The 24,746-nt window shown below is 38.7% G+C and overlaps 1 long non-coding RNA gene across 1 annotated transcript in view; it reads left to right on the top strand.

Moving 5' to 3' along the window:
- LOC112625205 overlaps positions 1-24,499 on the top strand; it is a 148,261-nt gene extending 123,762 nt beyond the window's left edge. The window contains exon 3 of the long non-coding RNA XR_003119543.1: positions 24,174-24,499. This is a non-coding gene — a long non-coding RNA (uncharacterized LOC112625205). The remainder of the gene's footprint in view (positions 1-24,173) is intronic.
- Positions 24,500-24,746: the final 247 nt, after the last annotated feature.

The raw sequence follows: 24,746 nt of genomic DNA, 5'->3' as shown, positions 1-24,746 counted from the left end.
CACAGATCAAGTCGTTGTAACAAATTTAATTTGCTTCTTTGATATCTCCTCAGAGGGCTAAATGTTTATTGACTTCTTAAAAAATGCTATGTGGCTTGCCAGACTTAGCTTACAAGTTTGGTTAAAGAGAGACTGAGATGAGTATAAAGGAAGGGACATTGAAAGAGGCAGAGATGAAGGAAGACATTGTAACTTACTCCTTTTATCCTACCCATCAAAGGAAAGACAAGTTGACACTAAGTTTTCTTAAAAAAAAATTAACTGCTGTATAGTCATTTACATTCTTGATAATATTCAGATCTACTTTAAATATTAAATAAAAACTGTTTGCTTGTTTACCTGTATGAATATGTGCTGAAGATACCGAGTGAAGAAATTTGTTGGATTCCAAATATATTTCCTTAAAGGAAATATTTCAGTGAGCAGAATTAATGTAAGTAAATGTATCATTGCAAAATCATTTGTATTATTTCAGAGAATATGGAAATTGAGCCTACTGTGTTTTATTAGTGTGAAGTAGAGCATTAAAAATTTTCCTCTTCAGCCATTTCGTTCATCAGTTTATTCAGTTACATATGTACTATATCTTGAGACTGACTATGACTCATATATTTACTTTTTTTCTGTAGACCTCCCCTATGGACAGTATTTACTCTTGAAGACAAAAGTTTAGCATTCAGTCTGTATATACTAAAAACATGATTTCTACAGAAGTCCTGGAAATAGAAAAGGCCACAATTTTGAGATTAGTTACTTTTATTAATTACCTGTTGCCTCCTCCTCACCACACACAGGCACACGCACACCAAACTCAATTACTTCAAACTATAATCATTCACTATTTCTTACAAGTTCCCAGGGTGGATGGATCTAGGCAGGACAGGATCAGAAGTTGTAGTCTTAATTGGACCAACTTGCACATGTCACCAGCCGAGTGTTAGCCGTCTGGGTTGGGCTGGGGTCCTTGGGTGTGGCTCTGTCCCACGGGTCTTTTGTCTTCCTCCTGAGACGCCCAGAAATGACTGGAGCCGAGACACAGAAGGGCAATCAGAGCTACTGTGAACCTTGTAAAGCCCACACTGTCAATCTCACCTCATCCTGTTGGCTACAGCAAGTCCGATTCCCGGACCCAGAGTCACCTATTGTGGAAAGAATAGCAGACACGCGTGGCAAGACAAGGACACAGAAGATGACTAAACAGAGTGATTGATGTGGTGTATGGAATGTGTGCTGCAAAGGGAAGCACCTGTAAGGCACGTTTGAGAAGATATCAGCCGTGAATCGTCCTCTAAGATTAAGAAAATATACTTCCCAAACCTTTGTAACTGGATCCCAGCACTCAAGACCTTCACTGGCCATGTCTTTGTTTTTTGTCTATTTTTTGTGTGTGTGTGCCAGCTTTGGAAACAGAACGTCCTATAAGTGGACTAGTCACAATATTGGGTATGCCTACAGCATACGTGTTATGGCGGATCCTATTTGAACACTGCATTTTGTCACTGTATCACGAATCTACGCATCTTATGTCCCAGTCGCTATACCACCATCATTTTGATACTACTCTGTTAAGTCACTTTACCAATTCTGTTGCAAATAGGAAGATTGAAACAGACCCGGCTGGGCGTGGTCACTTACATCTGTAATCCCAACACTTTGGGAGGCTGAGGTGGGCAGATCACCTGATTTCAGGAGTTTATGATGAGTCTGGCCAACATGGTGAAACCCCATCTCTACTGAAAACACAATAACTAGCCACGCATGGTGGCGGACGCCTGTAGGCCCAGCTACTCGGGAGACTGAGGCTGGAAAATCTTTTGAACCCGGGAGGCGGAGGTTGCGGTGAGCCGAGATCACGCCACTGTACTCCAGTCTGGGTGACAGAGAGAGAGACTCCAGCAACAAACAAACAAACAAACGAAACAACGACAAACCAAAAACACATACCTAACAGTTCCATAGACATAGTTGTTTTCGGATAAACGTAAAAATCGAATATTCTGGTCTTAAAGCTTGAAACTATCTGGTTCTATAAGTAGTCATTTTGTTTTCTATACATTTCCAACAATTCATTATTTGTTCTATTGATCTAAAGTTCCTAATATGCCTTTGTGAAGCCTCCAAAAATTGATAGAGAGGACATCAGCCATTTAAAATTTTATTGGTTTTCCTTACCTCTGATTGATCTAGAGAGCTATGAGAGATTTAAGGTTCCTGGCAATAAACTGCATAAAACACTTTTTTATAAGTTCTGAACAGAAACAGTACATTATTTATTATTTGAAAACCTAAGTGAGAATAAAAATGTTTAAATAGTATTTATTACCAAGGTAATTCAATACAGTCAATAATTTGAGTTGGTTTCAGATCTTTTAATGAGGAAAACCTGATACACATACAAAGTTAATGTTCAGGAAATATTGGCCTTTTCCTTAAGGAAATTATATTGATTGGGATTTTTCGCAAACTATTTTATTTGTGTTTATCATTACTAGCATTAAGTGACATTCATTTGGATTAAGCAGTAAAAATATTTTTAAAATGTGAGACTTCGTAGTGATTTCTGATCCCAAGTCGTTTATCACTGATGAACCTTCACGTGTGTACCTGAAAACAAGATGCGCACCAGTGTCGCACTGCTTTGAAAACGTTGGTGGTGAAACTTACCTAATCAGTTCTCAGTACTGCATCGAGAAACCAATCTTGGAAAAGTGTGATGATGCTCTTTTAAAATAGCTGAAAATAAATTGCTGTGTGCTTTTCCTTACTTTGTCCCTGTTTTGTTGTATAGTACTTAAGTGAAAGGAGATGATTAATTCTTATATTGAATTTCCAAAACTGACATTTGCATTTACCATCTTTTAAATGACATTTTTTCCAAAATTGATATTTGCATTTACCATTTTTTTTTAATGACAACAAGAAACCGTAGTTGTCTTACTTTGAAAAGTTTGGCATAGAACCTGTCACATTTTGATGCTTTTGGTCACAGTTCTGTCACTAGAATACTAGCAATTATGCAATGAATAACCTAACTACTTTAATACAGTGGTTTGAAGCACTGCAGGCAGTAATCCACAAATGCCAAATCACAGTGTTTTAATTTGTGACATGTTAGAGCGAATGATAGGACTTTCTGTAGTATAAACATCCTATTAACTAATGCTTGTGCTGTTAAGTAACAGGGCTTTGACTCTCGGGTTGAAGAAAGCACCAATCCCTGCTAAATTTTGAGCACTGACAGCAGTCAAAGCTTTGTTTTCAGACTCTGGAGAAGGTGACGATCAAAATGAACTGCTTTCGTGAGACACAGGCCAGAAATTAAAACCACTTAATCTCTCTAGGCCCAGGGACTATTGTGGAAGAGGTAGGCATGTGAGATTGTCAGGGCTGATCTTTGAGGCATAGGATTACTTCAGCTTTTCTATAAATTAAACAACATTAATATCAAAAGCTCATTGAAACCAGGCTACTGTCCGGATCCACGTCTTGGAATAACAGAGTTTTCTTGAAGCATTGATCTGCTCCTTAATAGAAAATTGCAAAAAGGTTATAAAAGTTTACAGAAATTGGCCAGGCACAGTAGCTCATGCCTGTAATCCCAGCACTTTGGGAGGCCGAGGTGGGTGGATCACGAGGTTAGGAGTCCAAGACCAGCCTGGCCAAGATGGTGAAACCCCATCTCTACTAAAAATACAAAAATTAGCAAGGCGTGGTGGCAGGCACCTGTAGTCCCAACTACTCGGGAGGCTGAGGCAGAGAGTTGCTTGAACCCGGGAGGCGGAAGTTGCAGTGAGCTGAGATGGCACCACTGCACTCCAGCCTGGGTGACAGAGTGAGACTCCGTCTCAAAAAAAAAAAAAAAAAAAAGTTTATAGAAATCTTTACCTTATTGTAAAAGTGATTATATTACATTTGTTTATAATATTTTATTAAAATTAGCTTTAACATTAATAAAATGCCATTCAAAGGAAAATTTTTTTAAAAATATGTAATATTGAGAGATAAAATATTTTGTTTACTTTTTGAGTAAATTGCAGAGAGAAAAGACAGTGGGTAGAGACAGATTTCGTTGGCCTCATGCTGTGTTTATTAGGTCTTATTGTTTGGGAAACAGAGTCTCTTCTCTATCAAAATGTAAATGTTTTTGATTTTTCACTTTGGCTAAATGAATGACTATTTTGTAGTGACTTGTGATCCTATTTTGTGATATTAAGTGTCTTAAAACTTTGATATTTGGTAAACTTCCTAGGAGTAAAATTTCAAGTTCTGAATTCAGTCTTTTTGTCCTCAAACTAACTTTTCCAGATATTAGGTTCCCTGACATGCAAGAGAGACATAACAGGCTTATTCATTATGTTAGAATTATGCAGGAAGCATTGTCAAATCTGAGGTGGTGTTTAGCTTCCTTTGGGTTGTATTTATATAAATGTAGTGATAATATGTGTTCCAGGATTGTATGAGATTCTTAAAATTCTGATATTTTTAAATGTATGTTGTCAGTAATAATCATAATTATTAAGTTGTTGTATGCCACAGAAATGACCAAATTTTCTTGTCAACTGTGTGTGTGTGTGTCTTTAACTATGGGTATCTCAAGACTTTTTGTTATCCACAATTGTTGTTTTGCTTTGATCCTTCTCAAAAAGTGACTTACAATCAGCCACAGTCCAAACATTGCTTCTTTGGAAGAGTTCATAAAAAGGACTCGTGAATGGAAGTTTCAGTAACTTTGGAGATTGTGTCATTGGCTTAGAGAGAGAACTTCTAGGCCTCTAACTGAAAGGCTGATGTGTTCATCAAGATTGCCACTAACCCAATATGAAGCAGAGCAGGAGCTGATTGCATAGACTCAACTAATAATGACTGAAATAATCTTTTATGATTTTTATGTTTGAAATATTGCTGTTTCTTTTTGTTTTGTTTTTCAGAGTCTGAAGAGTTTTTTCCTTTGGAGATATTTACAGGCTTTAAGTATGCTTTAAGTGTACTGAATAGAGTACACTTTTAAAAACAGAATTTGAAGCCTATTTTTCTCTCTGCTCAATTTCTCCATAATTTGTAAACTATTTGTGAATATTCTTAACTCATGGCAATGTGTTTGTTTGCATAACAACATGTTTTCTCTTATAAAGGAACCCCCTCCCCCAGTTGGAGGAACTGGTTATTTCCCAGGGCTTTGACTGAAATGAACTTGTGAGAGGTTCCAGCAAAGCCAATCCAGGAATGCCTATGTAGACAATGATCTTGTTGCATTTCGTGTAATCAGGCTAGTACATGGGACTGAAGCTTATTTTGCAGGCAGATTGGTCCTGCTGTGATTTTGAAACCATCCCCAACAGTCCCATTTTGGATAAACATAGAAATGGACCCTTCTGCTGTTAAAGCTTGAGCCTTGGCCGGGCGCGGTGGCTCAAGCCTGTAATCCCAGCACTTTGGGAGGCCGAGACGGGCGGATCACGAGGTCAGGAGATCGAGACCATCCTGGCTAACATGGTGAAACCCCGTCTCTACTAAAAAAATACAAAAAAACTAGCCGGGCGAGGTGGCGGGCGCCTGTAGTCCCAGCTACTCGGGAGGCTGAGGCAGGAGAATGGCGTAAACCCGGGAGGCAGAGCTTGCAGTGAGCCGAGATCCAGCCACTGCACTCCAGCCTGGGCAACAGAGCGAGACTCCGTCTCAAAAAAAAAAAAAAAAAAAAAAAAAAAGCTTGAGCCTTACATTGGTTTTATCTGAGTTCCTTCCTCAAGAAATTACCTTCAGGCCTCTTACAAAAAGCATCAAAGAACTGAACCCAAATCACCGCACCAGATGCGGGACTCTTCATTCACCAGGATGGCTTCCTTGACTCTTTGCAGTTCCTGTTTTCTTACACATTGTTACATTTCTTGTCTGCTATATAAACCCCTGGTTTTAGTCAGTCAGGAAGATGGATTTGAGTTTCAGCTGGCATCTCCTCAGCTGCAGCACCAAATTAAAGCCTTCTCCCTTGGCACCACTGTTGTCTCAGTGATTGGCTTTCTGTGTGGGAGCAGCAGGACCCAGACCAAATCCCTGGTGTTTCACTAACAATTTGTCTCTGGTGGTTGTCGGGGGCTGGAGAGAGAAATACTGTGTTTCAGAACAAAACTCTAAAATGAGATTAACCTTTGATTCCTGGGTGGCTATGTGGTCACCCATGGTGTGGAGTTGCCCATGACACCCCTTCACAGCAGGAGGCAGCCAGAAAGATCAATAACCAGATTCCCCATGATTGAGGAATTGATAAATAGAAAGGGGGGCCTGAAACTGATCCAGGAGTCCCAGAGACAATCATTTTTGGATAAACATAGAAATTGATCCTTCTGGGTTTTTTTTTGTTTGTTTTTGTTTTTTGACAGAGTCTCACTCTATTGCCCAGGCTGGAGTGCAATGGCACAATCTCAGCTCACTGCAACCTCCACCTCCCAGGTTTAAGCGATTCTCCTGCATCAGCCCCCTGACTAACTGGGATTACAGGCGCCACCACCATGCCTGACTACTTTTTGTATTTTTAGTAGAGACGGGTTTCACCATGTTGGCCAGGCTGGTCTTAACTCCTGCCTTCTGATCCGCCTGCCTCCGACTCCCAAAGTGCTGGTAGTACAGGCATGAGCCACCGCGTCTGGCCGTGAGCCACTGCAACCAGCCAATCCTTCTGGTCTTAAAGCTTGAAACTGACATTTGTTTTATCTGAGTTCCTTCCTTGGAAAATGACCTTCAGACCTCTCAAAAACAGTATCAAAGAACTGAAACTCGCCACTGCACTCCAGCCTGGGTGACAGAGCGAGACTCCGTCTCAAAAAAAAGAATTAAAAAAAAAAAAAAAAAAAAAAGAACTGAAACTCACTAGATCATCACATCCAGACAGTGAGATGCCAGACCCCTCATTCATCATGATGGCTTCCTTGCCCCTCCCTAGTTCTTGTTTTCTTACACATTGTTACAATCCTTTCCTGCTATATAAACTCCTAGTTTCAGTAAGTCCCAGAGATAGATTTGAGACTGAGTTCCCATCTCTTGGCCTCTAGCACCTGATTAAAGCTTCTTCCTTGGCAATACTCATCACCCTAGTCGTTGGTCTTCCGTGTCGGGAGCAGCAGGACCTGAACCAAACCCCTGGTGTTTCGGTAACAATATGACAAAAATCTCGTCTAAAGAATGGTTTTCTTTATGGTCATCCTTTCCTTCACTTTCCGATTCTTCTTGGAAGCCTTGTTAAATAAAAACAATAAAGATCTGGGGATGAGAATGCACAAGAGAAAGTTTTTTCTTAGTAGGATTCATGAAATGGAGGAAGGACAAAAATACCACAAAGGAAGGAAGGTTTCCAAAAGAAGTTGCCCTTTCATTTGTGTTTCATTTCCCTTCCCAGATTTAGCTTGTGCCACATACAATTTAAAGGTGCTCCTTTGCCAGTGTAATGATTAGACCTGTTACTTTGCATCCTCTCTGAATAAATAGCAGTTGTTAGAAAAAGACTAACTCAAAAGCTGTAGGGCAGACCCTAGTTCTATCTTATTCACAAATGCTCTGCACTAATTGTGCTAACAGAAAGTTGCAAGAATCCTATTAAATACGTAGTTTTACCCTATATTTTTATGTATTTATTCACAAAATGGAAACTAAAACTGTGCAAGAATCCTATTAAATACGTATTTTTACCCTATATTTTTATGTATTTATTCACAAAATGGAAACTAAAACTGTGCATACAACAGCAAAAGCAGTATTTTGGTGCTGACTATTGCTTCCTAGACTTTAAAAATTTTCTACTGTAATAATTTTCAGTAGATTAAAATATCATCATCTATGACAGCTACACAGTTTTATATTTAATTTGTTTTTAAGCAACCAGAAATGAGTATTAAAGTTTTGGGGTTTTTTTTCAATTATAAAAATAAGGCAATGACACGATCGACCTAGTTAGCAATATTTCCCCACAGTTAGGTTTTTTTTTTTTTTTTTTTTCCTTTTTAAATCATATGTCTTAAAATTGCTGACTTTGGAACAGTAGGGGAACATGTGAATTAGAATGTTTTATAAAAATTTCACAAAATGTTAGCATTAAAGTCGTAGTTACATGTTTGTAATTCATTCAAAAAGTAGTGTTTTCTGCTTATACCCACAGAAGTCATCTCTCACTAATAAATAATCGTTACAGTTTTCAAAGAACTTTCAGCTTCATTTCACTGAGATTTAAAGAGGTGACTTGTTCAAAGTTACCTAAAAAGTAGGATGTGGAGCCCACACTTACCTATGATTTCATACCTCATGTTCTAAAAAAATAGTGTACAAGCTCCATAACCTTGCAAAACCTCTCTATTCTTGTGGTTTTCTCTCAAATTTTTATAAATTGAGGTTATGCCACATACACAGTGAGATTTTCCTCAGTGTTATAGATGACATGCTCTGTCTTTACAACTAAATCGGCACTTCATTACAGGTCAAGATCTCATGTGCAGGCTGTTACTTTAGCATCTCTCTTCTCTACCCCAAAGCCCTTAACGTCTTCAGGCTTATCGTCGGCTCAATAATATTTGGTGACTGAATATAAAGAAATGAATCATCATTCATGCAAGTTATAGCATTTCAAAGTTCAAGCTAATTTGAAGTTTCTTTGATTTAGTACACAGGACTTAATGTGTGTGGGTATGTATTTCTAAATCATCAAGGATCTTGTAACAATAAATGATATTGAGTTTTCAGAATGTATGAGAGTCTGATCTAAGGAGGACTTTCAGAATTTTCTTAAATTGTTATCTCTACTGAGGCTTAAATTAATGCTTTCTCTTCCCATTCACTAAAGTTCCTAAATCTGCTTCTTAAAAAATAAATTTATGTTTTTCTGCTCTGAATGTTGAAAGGCTTCCAAAAGGTCCTGAAAGCACAGTATTTCATATCCTGGAGTTTCAATGAACTTTTTTTTTTCTTAATAGCTCCGTGAAACTGGAGAATAATTACTTTTTCAGTTAATGTTGAACTGATGGCATTTTTAAACAAGAAGCTGGCAGCAAATATTATGTCAAGCTGTAGTGCATTGAAGAGTGGTTTGGCCACTTTGCAACTCACCTCTGAAATATCAGACTTCCTTTGTCGAGCCAAGGACAGCATTAAGAAATCACACCGTAGAGGTGGAGGGGATGCTGGGATATTTTGCTCCAGGCATAGAGTCTGTTTCTCTGCACACTACTACGTGAGCCTGACTTTCCAATCCTTTTTACAACCTGGCAGTTTTTTTGCAAAGACCCGAAGTTCCATTTTCTCATAGGCTAACAAATATGTAGATATAAATAGGTTAACGTTAATAAGCCATTTAAATGCTTTAATGTTTCTCTGGTTTGTTTAAAAATTGGGGCAGATTCAGGGTCTTTTCCCATACCTTTTGCAATGCCTTAAGAAGACAAGAAGGTAGTATTTTCCAGCAGTAACTCAGGCATCAGTGCGTGCTATACTGATAACTGAAATAAACTGTAGCAGAGCCAACCCTTTCACTTAAACATAACAGATATGTCAATCAATCAGGACACTCCTGAAAATATACTTTCTTGTGAGCAAACCTCTGTATTCCACACTTTGAAAGATATTAAGTAAAGATGAAATAATTGAGGTTATAACAACTCAATTATATAAATATAAATAACTATATTTAATGTAGAGTGGAAAGTATTAAACTTCATAATAGATGTACAGATAAAAGGCTCTGTGTGCGGAAAAGAAAAAGACGGCTTCCTCTTTGAGGGGGTTAGTAGATGGTGAGGGAGGGGTGAGGACAGAGCCAGAAGGCCTGGTTCAGAATTGGTTTTGACATGGCTAGAGCAGAGTTTCTCCCAGAGACAGACACACAGGAGACAAACTGTGCAAAGAGAGAGAGAGAGAAAGATCAACTGAAAGTCATAAATCTAGCGTTAGCGATCAAGATTGGGGTCACAGAGTTGGGAGATCAGAGCTGGGAAGATCAAAATGAGACCTGAGAGGATTAGAATTAGAATAATTTGGAAACAAGTAAAGACAGGTCCACAACCACAAACACTGAAAACAGTTCTCGGGACACTGGACTTGAGGTACTTGGTTTGGGCCATCTTGTTAACTGGACAGGAGGATCACGTGGAGAAGATGGTATGCGCGTAATGAAAGGTTATGCCCAATTCTGCTCGTACTGATGGCTCTGTGTGTGTGTGTGTGTGTGTGTGTGTATCTGGGTGAAGAAGGATTGTGTCATTTGTGCTAGTTTATGTTTGGAATAAAGTTTTATGTGATCCAGAAAACAGTTCACAAATGAATACATCATTCTGAATCTAAAAATCACATTAAGTCCTACATTACCTATACTGTTAAGGTTCAGGTTATCAACTGGATAACACAATTTCTTAATCTCATCTTTAACTGCATAAATGCGATTTTAGTGGACACAGATTCTCTAAATATATGAAAGATATAAAGGAGGCAACTGGATAATTGATGTGCTTAGACCTTGGTTCTGTTATCTTCCTGGTAAGAACTTTATTGAAGTCTGTTTTACATATCACGAAAGTTCAGCCGTTGCAGGTATACAATTCAGTGACTGTTTTGTAACTCTGTGGCATGGTGGAAATATCGCCATAAATCGATCTCAGAGCATTTTTCCATGCCCCATCTAAAATCCCTACTGCCTATTTACAGTTAATCCTTTTTCACACTTTAATCCCCAGGCAACTACTAATCTAGTATTGATCATTAAAAGTGGAATCCACAGTCTGTGGTCTCTTGTGTCTGCCTTCTTTCACTTAGGGCAATGTTTCTGAGGTTCCTCTGTGATGTAGCAGGTACCGGCACCTCATTCCTTCTTATTAGTCAATGCGATTTCACCGTATGAATATACCATATTTGTATCCATTCACCAGCTGGCGGGTGGTCAGGTTGTTCTCAGGTCCTGGCTTTTAGGAATAATGCTGCTGAAAACATTGACGTGCAAGTCTTTATGTAGATATATGCTTCTTTTCTCTTGGATAGATACTTAGGAGTGGAATTGCTTGGTGATATGGTAGTTTTATGTACAACATTTTGAGGAAATGCCAAATTATTTTCCAAAGGGGCTGAAATGGTTCTATTTTCTTGATGATGATGAAGATAATATCTGCTACTACTATTTTTATGTGATGTGGGCTAAGATTAATTTAAAAATTACATATATCTATAACATTTTCCATTCAATTCTCACAAAAATTCCTTGTGGAAATCACCAATGTTATTATTCCCATATATGTGTGTGTGTGTGTGTGTATATATATATGTGGTACTTTCACTAAGTTTATGATTTCAATTGCTTCCCAGATTGGGAGTCTGCTATTTAACAAAGATGCCGCATACGTTTAGGGAAAAGACACCATGTGATCTAAAATAAAACAGGGAAGTATCAATATTTGCAGGTATTAGCAAGGTGGGCAATTTTTGAACAATTCTAAAGTCATGGATGGATGAATTGAATTAGATGAGTGAAGAGGCACATACCTGCCTTGGGTGACCGATTTATTCAAGAAATGTAGTGCATTTTAGAAGATGGGGAATCAGCCTGACACCCGAGAAGTATCTGTGGTTGCTACTGTTCTAAGCTAATTGTAACTCAAACTTGGCACACATCAGCTCAGTAGAATGAGTGGATGAATTCTTTGAGGTCAGAGACTGGTCCTGTTTATTGTTGTATCACAGGTGACTAGATCAAAAGAAGGACACAATGTGTATTTGGTTGATTATATGTGGCCTCAAATGAACAGGCATGGTCTTAGCAGTGCCAGAGTTACATCATGGTGAGTCCAAATCAAACAGAAAGTAGCAACAACCCTGAGAATCCAGACTACAAGACTGATGCTTTACAATTGTTTCAACTCTAAATTCATTCCAGCAAAGTGGCCTCACCTTTGTGCTTTAAATTAGCCATTATGAGTTTTTGTCTCAAGGCTAAACTAAATCTCTGCGGGTACTTTTATTGCATGCAGTCACATATATTTCTTCTCGTAGAAAAACCTAAGTTAAAGATAACTCAGCAATGTGCAGCGTAGACTGCCACATGCTTCTGTTGAGAGGGAAGGAAGAAGGAAGAGAACATCCTACCTGTGTGTGTTGTGTTAAATGAAACAAAGGACCATCTGGATAGAGTCATTGTTTTTTCATGCCAGTTAAGATTTAGGCTGAGATCCTCATATCTTCTCTTATATTAATCTTTTTAATATTAAGGAGCTTTAACTTGATAAATACTTAATAATTTTCTCTCTTTTTCTAATTGACTTTGAATGAGGACAGATAAACAATGGCAGATAATTAGGGCCAAAATTTATTATGACATTGATTTATTTCACGATTAAAGCTATAAGAAATGTTGGAAAGACAGCGCATATATATCTCTAAATATGGACATACATAGGTTTTACATATAAATGGGCTCATATATATGTATGTATATGTGTATATATATACACATATATATGAGACACACACACACACACACACACACACGCACATATATATATATATATGAGAGAGAGAAAGAATGTAAAAAAGCAACCAGGAAAAAATGCTGGGAAAATTATACGAAAATGCTAACAGAAGTTGTTAGGGTCTTGCAATTGGGAACATCTCTCTTTTTTTCTTCAACTTTTATTTTAATTTCAGGGGTACACCTGTAGGATGTGCAGGTTTTTTACATGGGTAAACATGTGTCATGGTGGTTTGCTGCACAGATCATCCCATCTCCTAGATATTAAGCCCAGCATCCATCAGCTATTCTTCCTGATGCTCTCCCTCTCCCTGCACCCCTCCACAGGCCCCAGTGTGGGTCCTTCCCCCCAGTGTGTCCATGTGTTCTCATCATTCAGCTCCCACTTATGAATGACTGCATGTGGTGTTTGGTTTTCTGTTCCTACATTAGTTTGCTGAGGATAATGCTTCCATCTCCATCCATGTCCCTGCAAAGGACACAACCTCATCCTTTTGTATGGCTGCATAGTATTCCATGGTGTATATGTACCACATTTTCTTTATCTTATCTATCACTGATAGACATTCAGGTTGATTCCATGTCTTTGCTATTGTGAATAGTCCTGCAATGAACATACATGTGCATGTATCTTTATAATAGAATGATTTATATCCATTTGAGTATATATCCAGTGATAGAATTGCTGAGTCAAATGGTATTTCTGCCTCCAGGTCTTTGAGGAATCACCACACTGTCTTCCACAACGGTTGAAATATTTGCACTCCCATTTACAGTGTAAAGGCATCCCTTTTTCTCCACAACCTTGCCAGAATCTGTTGGTTTTTGACTTTTTAATAATAATGCCTCTCATTCTGACTGGTGTGAGATGTTATCTCATTGTGGTTTTTCTCTGATGATCAGTGATGTTGAGCTTTTTTTTCATGTTTGTGGGCCGCATGTACGCCTTCTATTGAGAATTGTCTGTTCACATCCCTTGCCCACTTTTTAATGGGGTTATTTTATTTTTTCTTGTAAAGTTGTTTAAATTCCTTGTAGACTCTCGATATTAGACCTTTGTCAGATGGATAGATTGCAAAAATTGTCTCCCATTCTGTAGGTTGTCTCTTCACTCTGATGACAGTTTCTTTTGCTGTGCAAAAACTAAACTAAACTAAAACTAAAACTAAACTAAAAAGCTGTGCAGAAGCTTTTTAGTTTAATTAGATCCCGTTTGTCAATTTTTGGTTTTGTTGCAACTGCTTTTGGTATTTCTTCATGAAGTCTTTGCCCATGCCTATGTCCTGAAGGATATTGCCTAGATTTTATTCTAGGGTTTTTATTGTTTGGGTTTTACATTTAAGTCTTTAATTAATCTTGAGTTAATTTTTGTGTGTGTTGTAAGGAAGGGGTCCAGTTTCGATTTTCTGCATATGGCTAGCCAGCTCTCCCAGCACCTATGTAGGGAGCCCTTTCCCCATCGCTCTTTTCGTCAGGTTTGTCAGAGATCAGATGGTTGTAGATGTGCAGTCTTATTTCTGAGTTATCTGTTCTGTTCCATTGGTTTGTGTGCCTAAGAACATCTTCTCTTTTCTGTTTTACAGTTTCTGTGTGTGGTTACATCAAATAAAGCAAGCAATAATGATGAAATTAATTATTAACCCCTAGTCTAAAAAGAAATCTTTGGAGTGTAGCAGTGAGATCGTAGCTCACTGAAACCCTGGCCTCCAGCAAGGCTTCCATCTTGGTCTTCCAAAGTGCTTGAATTACAGGCATGAGCCACTGTGCCTGGCTCTATTTTTTTTTTTTTAGTTGTAAGTAGCTTTCATTGATTTTTAAGCATGTGCCATATAGGAGGCATCCATACATCATATCATTTAATTCTATTACTATTTTCATGGCACAGATATTACTATTACTTTCATTTTAAGGAGTAGGAAATTGCGACTTATATAATTAATTGTGCTAAGTCAGGTTAAGTAAAGAGTTAAGTATATCATTGAGTAAAACTCCAATTCTGACTGATTCTTAATCAGGGCATAACCTCTTAGCTCTCGTTGAGGGCTCGAAATGCGAACCTCAAATAGGAACTAAGGACTGAGTAATAAACTCGAGGCCTCATAAGTTTAGTGTCTTGGGGAAAAATGTATTCTTTCTAGATTCTGGTTTTCATAAACAGAATTTTCATATGTCTAACTGAGTTTTCACTTGTAATCAGAATATTTAGCAACATGAAGTCAGCTTCGTGGGATTGGAAGTCAGAGAAGGCAAAAGTTTTTAGCATGTTTCCTCATGACTAATTTTAATTTTCTACCCCACCCAATTCTAAACTGCTATTGCATTCTTGCCTGACCTCAGAGATCACTCTGATTTCTTGGGGACAAAATTTGCTGGCTATATTTAGCATTCCTGGGCAATTGTCCATCTTCCAAGTAGGAGAGTTTTGGGAAATGTGCACCCTCTGTACACAAGGAAACAGGAGGACCCTTTCCTGCTCTGTGAATTGTAGGGCGAAGTGCTCCCATAGCCCTAATTCAAGGGCAGTGACAGCCAGATCATATGGAACCTTTCCAGTGGAACCTTCGCAGAGTGGGTGGGTGGCGTCTTCTTTCTCTTTCCTTGGGGCCATCTGACTCACCGTGTCTGACTGGCCAGCCTCTAAGAACAACTCTGAATGACAGCCACAACCTTTGTCGCACAGCAAAGAGGTTTCTCTAGCCGGTGTGTTTGGCCTGGACATGAGCCCCAAACCGCTTTACATTAGAACAGTTGAATTTGTCTTAAAAAATTGTGTGTACTGACTGTTTGGAATTTGAACGGCAGGGGTAGATGAATCTTGCTGGTGGCTGTCAAGTATGACAGTGTTAATCTGAGTTAGACGGTTAAACAGGGAGCATAATTCAGGGAAAAAACTTATTTTCACATGAAATGTTAGTACTTTCCATCTTGGTGAGGGTTTCCTGCTCATTCCTTTTGAATTGACCTGAGATGTTTGCTTTGGTTTTGAAACGAAAACAAAAATAAAGAGAAGAAGCCCATATAATGTCTTCAACTAGACTAGCTAAGCGTGCTAATGGAATTAAATAAAGGTGCAACTTGCATGCTGTTTAAAACCATTTATGGCCGGGCCCAGTGGCTCAAGCCTGTAATCCCAGCACTTTGGGAGGCCGAGATGGGTGGATCACGAGGTCAGGAGATCGAGACCATCCTGGCGAACACAGTGAAACCCCGTCTCTACTAAAAAATACAAAAAACTAGCCGAGCGAGATGGCGGGCGCCTGTGGTCCCAGCTACTCGGGAGGCCGAGGCAGGAGAATGGCGGGAACCCGAGAGGCGGAGCTTGCAGGGAGCTGAGATCCGGCCACTGCGCTCCAGCCTGGGCGACAGAGCGAGACTCCGTCTCAAAAAAAAAAAAAAACAAAAAAAAAACAACCATTTATAGCACCAGGATATGTTCAGCGTTGTCTGATTTAGAAAAATGAAGAGCCGAGTTGGGAGGAATAATGACCATCAGATCACAGTGTAGAATTGTGCGGTGAGTAAAAGCACAGCCTGACTTTCTTTCATGGGCCACACGCAGTCTTCTCCTTGAATTGTCAGAATTTCACCAAGTAAAAGCCACTCACCACCTCAATCTCCAAACTCATATTCCCTGTTTCGACTGCCCCAACCATGTGCAATTTGTAACCATTTACCCAATAATAAATAAATGATCTTATTGTGATGAAACAAATGGCCTTTAATCATGGGATTTTCATTGTATCTTTAATGAACATTGATTACCATCGTGATTATAATGATTGTGATCTGTTACAGTAGATTTACAAGTAAACAGTGCTACACCTGCAAGCAGCCAGGGAAGATCTGAAATCAATCCAGCAACAAAGGTTATCTTTTTAACCTTCCATGTTCTCAACTGCTATTTGTTTTGAAAGGTATTTGAAATGAACATTAAACATGTCACAAAACTTGCTTTTTGTGCTCAATAATTTATTTCTTGTTAGAACAGTCTTTCAGGCTAATTAAGATGAATTGTTTGTAATTAACAGAAACCTGGCATTCATAGATTGGCTTGAAGTCTGAATTTTAAATGACTAAAAGAATAGGAACCTTGAAATTAGAAAATGATTACTCATTCTGTAATTTGCTGCCCAAGCGAGTACCTGTTCATGATGTAGATTACCACAAATATTGAGCTGCTATTGTCTCAAGCAACACCAATACTGAAAAGCAAATCTTAAGGGTTAAAAAAATAAGTCTTTAAAAAAGATCACAGATTCAAGTTGAGTACATCTTGAACAATTAGAACATTTCTCTGAAACTGATTAGTTGACTTCTTCCAGATATATGTTTCTTTCCTTTTTCATTCTTTCAGATTTTCTTCATTTCTTTAGTTTCTAGACTAATGACATTTTAGATGGGAAAGAATGTCAGCTGATTCAACTTGGTGATCTGGGTTAAATAACATATTTTTCCTCTACTATAAAGACATAGGGTTGAGCTAAATGGTCCTTTAAGGCCCCTTACAGCCCCTAAATGGAAAACGTTCAACACTTTTTCTTCATTCTTTTGTGTTCTCTTTGTACTCTGAATAATTGTTTGGGCCAGGTTTGCTATCTATGAAGATCCAACCCAGTGGTTCAGAGACCATTAACATTCAGATTCCTTGGCCGTGTCCCGGGTCCTCAGGATTAATAGGTCCAAGGCAGCCTTAGGAATCAGCGTGTTGAGAGCCCACTTGTCTTGATTCTGGGGTATTCTGTGGACCCATCCCTATGGACCAAACAGTTTGCTTAGTTTTATGTAATAACACACCATCAACAGTTGGCCTTGTGTTGAGCATCATCTATTATAAGCAAATAAAATTAGCAAATATCATAAAAGGCAATTTTTAAAGAATTCTATTTAGTGAAGATGTCTATTTTTCTTATAGTTTTTTATAAAGGAGCATAAAGAGCGAAGATACTGAAACAATGAATAAAGGTTCAGTTCTAACTATCAAAAAAAGTCATTTATCAGTCTCTGTTTGGAGAAAAGTATGGTTCAAGATCAAAGATTCTATGTGGCCTGGCCAAGTTTAAGTGGAAAAAGCTGATGAATTTATCATTATAGGTGATGAATGTATAGTTAGTTTAAGCCATCACAAATGAGAGGGAACACTGTTTACATCTTATCATAGGATGTTCTAAAGGGTTTCAGGTATCTGGAGTTGAGCTTCTTGGGTTAACTCGAGTGGGCAGAATTCTGGCTGGTAGGGAGAGCTGAGTGATCTCATTGACAGGAACCCAGGGCCCACAATGGCCTTCTGTGCCTTGTCCATGCAGACTATCCCTTGTCCATGTGGCCACCTTGTGTGCTGGTCTGTCCATCACTGTTTTATATAGGAAATCCAGTACCATCCACTTTCCTTGTCTTGCAGACTTTTACTGATGATCTAAGGAAGGGTGATGTCCTGCATACTCCTCTGACTTCTTTATCCGTATCTCCACTATATTTTATCTCACACTTTTATTTGTTTATTTTTTTGAGACAGAGTCTTGTTCTACTGCCCAGGCTGGAGTGCAATAGTGTGATCTCAGCTCCCTGCAACCTCCGCCTCCTGGGTTCAAGTGATTATCCCACCTCAGTCTCCCAAGCAGCTGGGATTACAGATGCCCACCACCATGCCCAGCTAATTTTTGTATTTTTTTTTTTTTTTTTTTGGGACGGAGTCTCACTGTGTCGCCCAGGCTGGAGTGCAGTGGCGCGATCTCGGCTCACTGCAAGCTCCGCCCCCCGGGTTCACGCCATTCTCCCGCCTCAGCCTCCCAAGTAGCTGGGACTACAGGCGCCCGCTACCGCGCCCGGCTAGTTTTTTGTATTTTTAGTAGAGACGGGGTTTCACCATGTTGGCCAAGTTGGTCTTGAACTGACCTCAGGTGATCTGCCCACTTCAGCCTCCCAAAGTGTTGGGATTAAAAGCCTGAGCCACTGTGCCCAGACACTCTCACCTTTTAAAAAATCTTTAAAGTAGAAATTACTCCCTTGTTTCAGAAAGGATAGTCTTAGACACAGGACTTCTAACCACGATGTTTTCTAGGTAATTAACGGTGCTGCCTGAAAAAAATCTCTGGGCCGGGGGCAGTGGCTCACACCTGTAATCCCAGCACTTTGGGAGGCCGAGGGGGGCAGATCATGAGGTCAGGAAATCAAGACCACGGTGAAATCCCGTCCATACTAAAAAATACAAAACATTAGCCGGGCGAGGTGGCGGGTACCTGTAGTCCCAGCTACTCGGGAGGCTGAGGCAGGAGAATGGCGGGAACCCGGGAGGCGGAGCTTGCAGTGAGCTGAGATCCGGCCACTGCACTCCAGCCTGGGCCACGGAGCGAGACTCCATCTCAAAAATAAAGAAAACAAAAGAAAAAAATTCTGATGAATCTCTCTCCTCCACCCATGGGGCCCCGGACATGTGAATATAAATAGTTTGGAATGCTGCTTTATTAATAGTTTTAATTCTAATGCTTCTCAAACCCTTTAATGAGCTGCTACATATTGTGTATCTCCATGCATGGAGAGAGGGAGAAGTGTCATGAGTTACATTAAACAGATGGAATCTTTGTTTCATAGAACCTTTAATGACATCTTGCATAATATCAGGATCTCATGGAGCACAGTTTTAGAGGATTCCTCTTGAGAAAGAGAAAGAGAGAAATTTTTCCTTACGTGCTTTGAGCGAATGCAAAATCGTGAAGAAAGAGGAGGTGCAGCCTGACCTGGGAGGCTGCACCAGAGTTTCAGGCAAAGGAATGGAGTGTGGCCAGAAAGTAAAAGGGGACATTTTTGCACATGTACTTTGAAATGCACAATTTTCTTATCAGGATCCTTTTACATAGTGATTCCTAACCTCTTTGAATATGAGAGTCCCTCTTTCCAACAAAATTTTGAGTTTCCCCTTATGATTAAATAATTATACTTTTGCTGTGTTTTTACTGAGATACTATATCGTGATGAAAAGCTACTGTGATAAAACAGCAATGAAATATCACTACACACTTGTTAAGATGGCTAACATCTACAACATGGACACATCAAACGCTGCTGAGGAGCAGCAGGAACTCGCTTTCATCGCTGGTGGGAAAGCAACACACTATGGCCACTTTGGAGGACACTTTGGCAGTTTCTTTAAAAATTAAGCATCCTCTTACCATAGGATTCAGCAATTGCACTTTTTGATAGTTACCCAAATGCGTTAAAAACTTACATCCGCACGAAAACCATCACGTGATGCCTACAGCAGCTTTATTCAGAATTGCCCAAACTTGGATGCAAGCAAGATGCCTTTCAGCAGGACATGGACTCGCATCCCTCAACGAAAGGAACCGAACTGTCAAGGATAGCAAACATGGAGGATCCTGAATAAATACTACTGAGTGAAAGAGGCCACTCTGGAAAGGCTGCATACTGTGTGATTGCACCTACGTGATCTTCTGAAAAAGGCAGAAGAAAGATCAGTGAATGCCTTGAATTGGGGTGGAAGGAGGGATGAGGAGACAGAACACAGAAGATGTTTAGGGCAATGAAAATTGCTGGATGACACTAAAACGGTGGGTACATATCTTCATACATTTGTCAAAACCCGTAGAATGTAGACCACCAAGAATGAACCTTACTACATACCACAGACACTGTGGGTAATAATGGTGTGTGCAAGTAGGTTCGTGATTCTAACAAATGTTCTGCTCTGGTTCAGGACGTTGGTAGTGGGGGAAGCTGTGCATGTGTGGAGGGGGAGGGTATGTATGTACTCTCTGCACTTGCTCTAAAACTGCTCTAAAAATAAAGTTTACTACATTTTAAATCATTAAAAATGCACTTAGCCTATGACTCAGCAGTCACATTCTTGGGCACTTAGCTGAGAGAAAGAAAATCTTCTGTACACACACACACACAGAGACACAGACACACACACACATCCACACACACTAACACACACACAGACACACACGCACACACACAGTACTATGATCTTAACAATCCATCTGAGTTAATTTGTAGTCTGTTACTCAGAATAGCAGCTTGTGATTCATTTGCAAATAGTGCTTGGTGCGATTGTAGGTTGGGGGAACCCTTAAGGGGTGGTGTTAGGGACCAGCAGATTGGGATCATTGCCTTGTAGTTAAATAGCCTCTACTTTCAAGCTTTGGAGATTCTACCACCAAAGTCTGTGTCTTGCATAGATGAGTTTCATGCTATATACACATTTTGAGTTGCTTTACACATCTGCTACTTGCATATTAATATTTTTAGCCAAACCTATTAATGTGGGAGAATGATCATCAAAACTCAGCATAAACATCAGCCCCAAGCATGTATCAAACACCTTCCCTGGACACCCTGTTTTCAAAACTGAGGCTGTGAAGTCTGAGCCAAGACTTCTTCTTGTGGCCTAAGTTATAAGTATGCGATACACAACAGTAAAACACTACATCGAGGAAGTTCTTTTTCATGACCCAATACATTTTTTGAAATGTTTTATTGAGACGTGTTTTGGTGTGGGATTTATATTTTTTATTCATATTCAGACTTATATCTGCTTAATCATATGGTAAGCAGTTAATGTATGCAGCGTGCATGTATCACTCCCCTTATACTTGTAATAAAAATACCCCTTTTGGAGCACCTGCGATGTGCCGGGAAGCTGTGTTCGTGGTTTACGTACATTCATAACAATCTCGCAATAACCCTGAAAGACAGCTGTTGTACCATTTTACACAGGTTAAGAAATATGATGATAATGACGAAGTTCATAAGTAGCAGAACTAAATTGTGCTTTAAACCCAAGCATATCCAATGTTTAAATGATGGTGGTGGTGATGATGTTAAGATTAATTTTCATAGTTTTAGATAAGGACTGTTTTTTTCACAAATGTTTGCTTACTATTATACCTAGTGGTTAAGAGCCCAGGCTGTAGACCAAACTATCAGAGTTAAAATCTTATTTACAGAATTTATGTGCTGTGTAATCTTGGGCAAGCTATTGACTTTTTTGTGTTTTTATTTCCCCATTTAAAAATGGGGATAATATTATACTTACAGAAATGCTGTAAGACTCAAATGATGTACAGATGTTTAGAAGAGTCCCTGGCACATAGTAAGCACTTAATCTATATTAGCTATTATAATTGTTGTTAAAGACTTTTAAAAATTTAGGTGGCATTCCTGCAACATTTTTATTTTAGAGTGTTTATGAGTTTTCTGTGTCATTGGCCACTGCTTGAGATTCTGATTGCTCAATATTTTCCATTCGGTGTGAAACTCCCCGGAACTGGCAGGTCCCTGCCCTTAACTGGTTTGATTGGGTTCATCCCTGAACACCTCTAATCAGCACCTTCAGACTGCCATCCAGCCGCCATCTCCCTGATTGCAGAAATGGCACACATTCAGAAGATGCTTGAAATGAAGGCTATGGAGCCAAAATTTTTATTTTTGAAAATTTTATGGAGTATGAGCTACATAGCATCGTTTTATTGCAAAAACATGAGATTATTCTCATCTGCTTCTTTATAATGTGGATACCCAGGATAATTTGGTGTCAATGTTGATGAGAACTCAAAGTATTTTGAAGCGGATTTAGAAGTGTATTTATGAGTCCTAATATTCTATAAGAAAAATGCTTTAATGCCTCATAGTTGCTATGTTAGGCTATGTACAGTGGCTTGGAATTACATTAGTTGTAGAACCATCAACTTTGTTGATATGAGATACTTTTCTCCCAAGAGGAAGACTGAAAACAGCATATGAACCAGTTAATCAGAATGAGCTGCTGTTTGTGGCGTGCCCTGACGTTCATTCACTAGTGTTGATATGGTTATGTTCAGCATGTCACATGCAAAGTGTAGGTACTCATTTGTGGCAGAGTCTAGTACACAAACCCTTTCCTTCATTGATCTTTTAAGATCAAAATGTACATTTCTAAAACTATGTTTTTAAACCATGACTGTGTATTCTGGGTTTATGTTTTTCTTTGATCTTAAAAGCACCTTTTTGTTTTTCTGACAGTGACATGAGAACATACAACAATGGTTGAGCTCCAACTCTGTATTCAAGAAGGATCAATTTTACACAGTTTAGGTTTAATGTGACTGAAGTAAAGAGAAGTTTATGAAGTATATTTCATTTTATGTCAGGCCATTAGTAGCAATATGTAGGAGAGAAATTAGGATCTTGGAAGTTACACATCAGAATACTGTTTTAAAATTAACTTGCACTTTAAAGAATAGAAACGTACAAATAATTTGGAGAAAACCGTTCACTATAGATTCCAGATACTTAGGTAAACAGGTGCCATAAACAGGCCTTAGCGTTTTCATCTCCTTTGTACGGCACAAAACAAATATGCCATAGGATATGTGTTTAATGGGGAAAACAATATGAAAGAAGATAATTCTTAAACAGAAGAACACTCCACAAAACTTATCCAGTGAGGACCATCAGGAGACGCAGACAAAAAACGCTTCCCTCTCTGCTCCCAGACCCCCTGAGGCGAGGCTTACATGAGAAAAGGAATGTGCATCTCATTAAAAATTGTAGTCTCGAAAATGTCGTAAATCTTTCATTTCCCACTCAAGAATGTAGTCCTCCTGCAGCCTGACAGAGACAGAGAAAGGAAGCAAGGCTTTTTTTTTCCATCTTTTTCTTAGGTTAATTGAGAGTCTGCTGTAGCTCTGAAGTGTTTTTATTCTTACAAAGAAAGAAAATGATGGCAAGTGTGTTTTAAGATGTAATAGATGTTTCTTCAATGCAATGAACATAATGCACTTGGGAATAGTATCACCGCAAAATGAAAATTTTAACTCTTGCGTTTTAAACTAACATAGTCAGATGAGCATGGCTGGGAAATGTGAATTTACATAAATATTCTCATAGTACCTACATCATTTGTGGAAACTTTTGAATACAGTAATTGAGTAATTTAGACAGAGTGTATTTCTATTCCATCAAACTCTAAGTTGGCTAAATATGAAATACAGAAGTGTGACAAAATGGAATGGTGGTTTGACTTACGACTTAGTAGATGGAAATCATCAGTAATAAATGCATCTTATGACAGCAAAATACTGCAAGACAATTGGCATAAAATACTGGGTAATAAATTCAGTAAATTATAGTTTGTCTCTTGGAAGTTAGTTGATGACTCAATCGGGTAATTAATGCTCATTCTAAGGTTGTCCTCCAAATGAACGAAGTCACGAAGGAAATAGACTAAAGGGTCCTGAAGAAAGCATTCAGTTGCTTTATCCACCTTTCCTCAATTTCTCTAGGGTGTCTATAGTGTTGCCAATTAGGCCTGCAAAGGAAACAAACACATGTGGGTTCCAATCGGAGGAGTCAGAAGTCACTAATGACGCGGAAAAGCACATTCCAAGTTTTGGCAATGCTGTAGAAGTTGGTAATTATACTACACTGCAGGTAGAAACATATATTTTTTAAAAGTCCAAAATGATGAATGAACTATTTGAGATCAGGCTGCAAAGCTCTTTATTATCTTTTTGCCACTATATAAATATGGAAGTTGAAAACGTTAAGTATTCAGAAACTTTCGTAGTAATTTAGCAGCATAATTTTGTTTATTGATTCCAATAATTAAATATTGGGGTCAGTATTTTGTATGTCTGTTTTTTTAATTTCATTTTTATAATAACTCAGTTTGTATTTTGTTTAACAGGGTATTGATTCTGCAACAATCTGGGAAGAAACCTGGTGATTCACCATAGATAGCTGAGAAGCCTAAGTCTGAATTCCCGCTAAATGGCAGCAGACTAAATAGAGCGGCAGTCAGTGAACTGCATGTAGCCCATGAACAAAATCCCATCCACCACCTGTGTTTTTTTTAATGGCCCACAGATGAGTCTGTCTTTACAGATGAATGTTTGCAACTGATTTGACAAGAGGGAACACTCACTTTGAACCCCAACTAAGCAAAACATTATCACCTCTCCCCTCAAAAAAAGTTTTGGTTCTTCTCATTAGTAAATTTGTATTATGACAAAATCATAGTCAATTTTTATCATATTCTAAATTTTGACAATACAATATAAATCATGGGATTTTTTCCCCTTGTTACATATGTACATATATAATGCCCTTAATTGTTCCTCATGACCTACAAAGCCCTGAATATTTACTGTCTGGCCCTTTACAGAAAGAAACTGTCAACTGCCAGAACAGAAAACTATTTTCCAACTCTTAACAGTTCTTACAAGTGCAAAAATAGGTATATTTCCCAAGCTCACACAAG

The sequence above is a fragment of the Theropithecus gelada genome, chromosome 5 (genome assembly GCF_003255815.1).
Source record: "Theropithecus gelada isolate Dixy chromosome 5, Tgel_1.0, whole genome shotgun sequence".
Lineage (NCBI taxonomy): Eukaryota > Metazoa > Chordata > Mammalia > Primates > Cercopithecidae > Theropithecus > Theropithecus gelada.
This window is presented reverse-complemented; position numbering and strand designations above follow the sequence as displayed.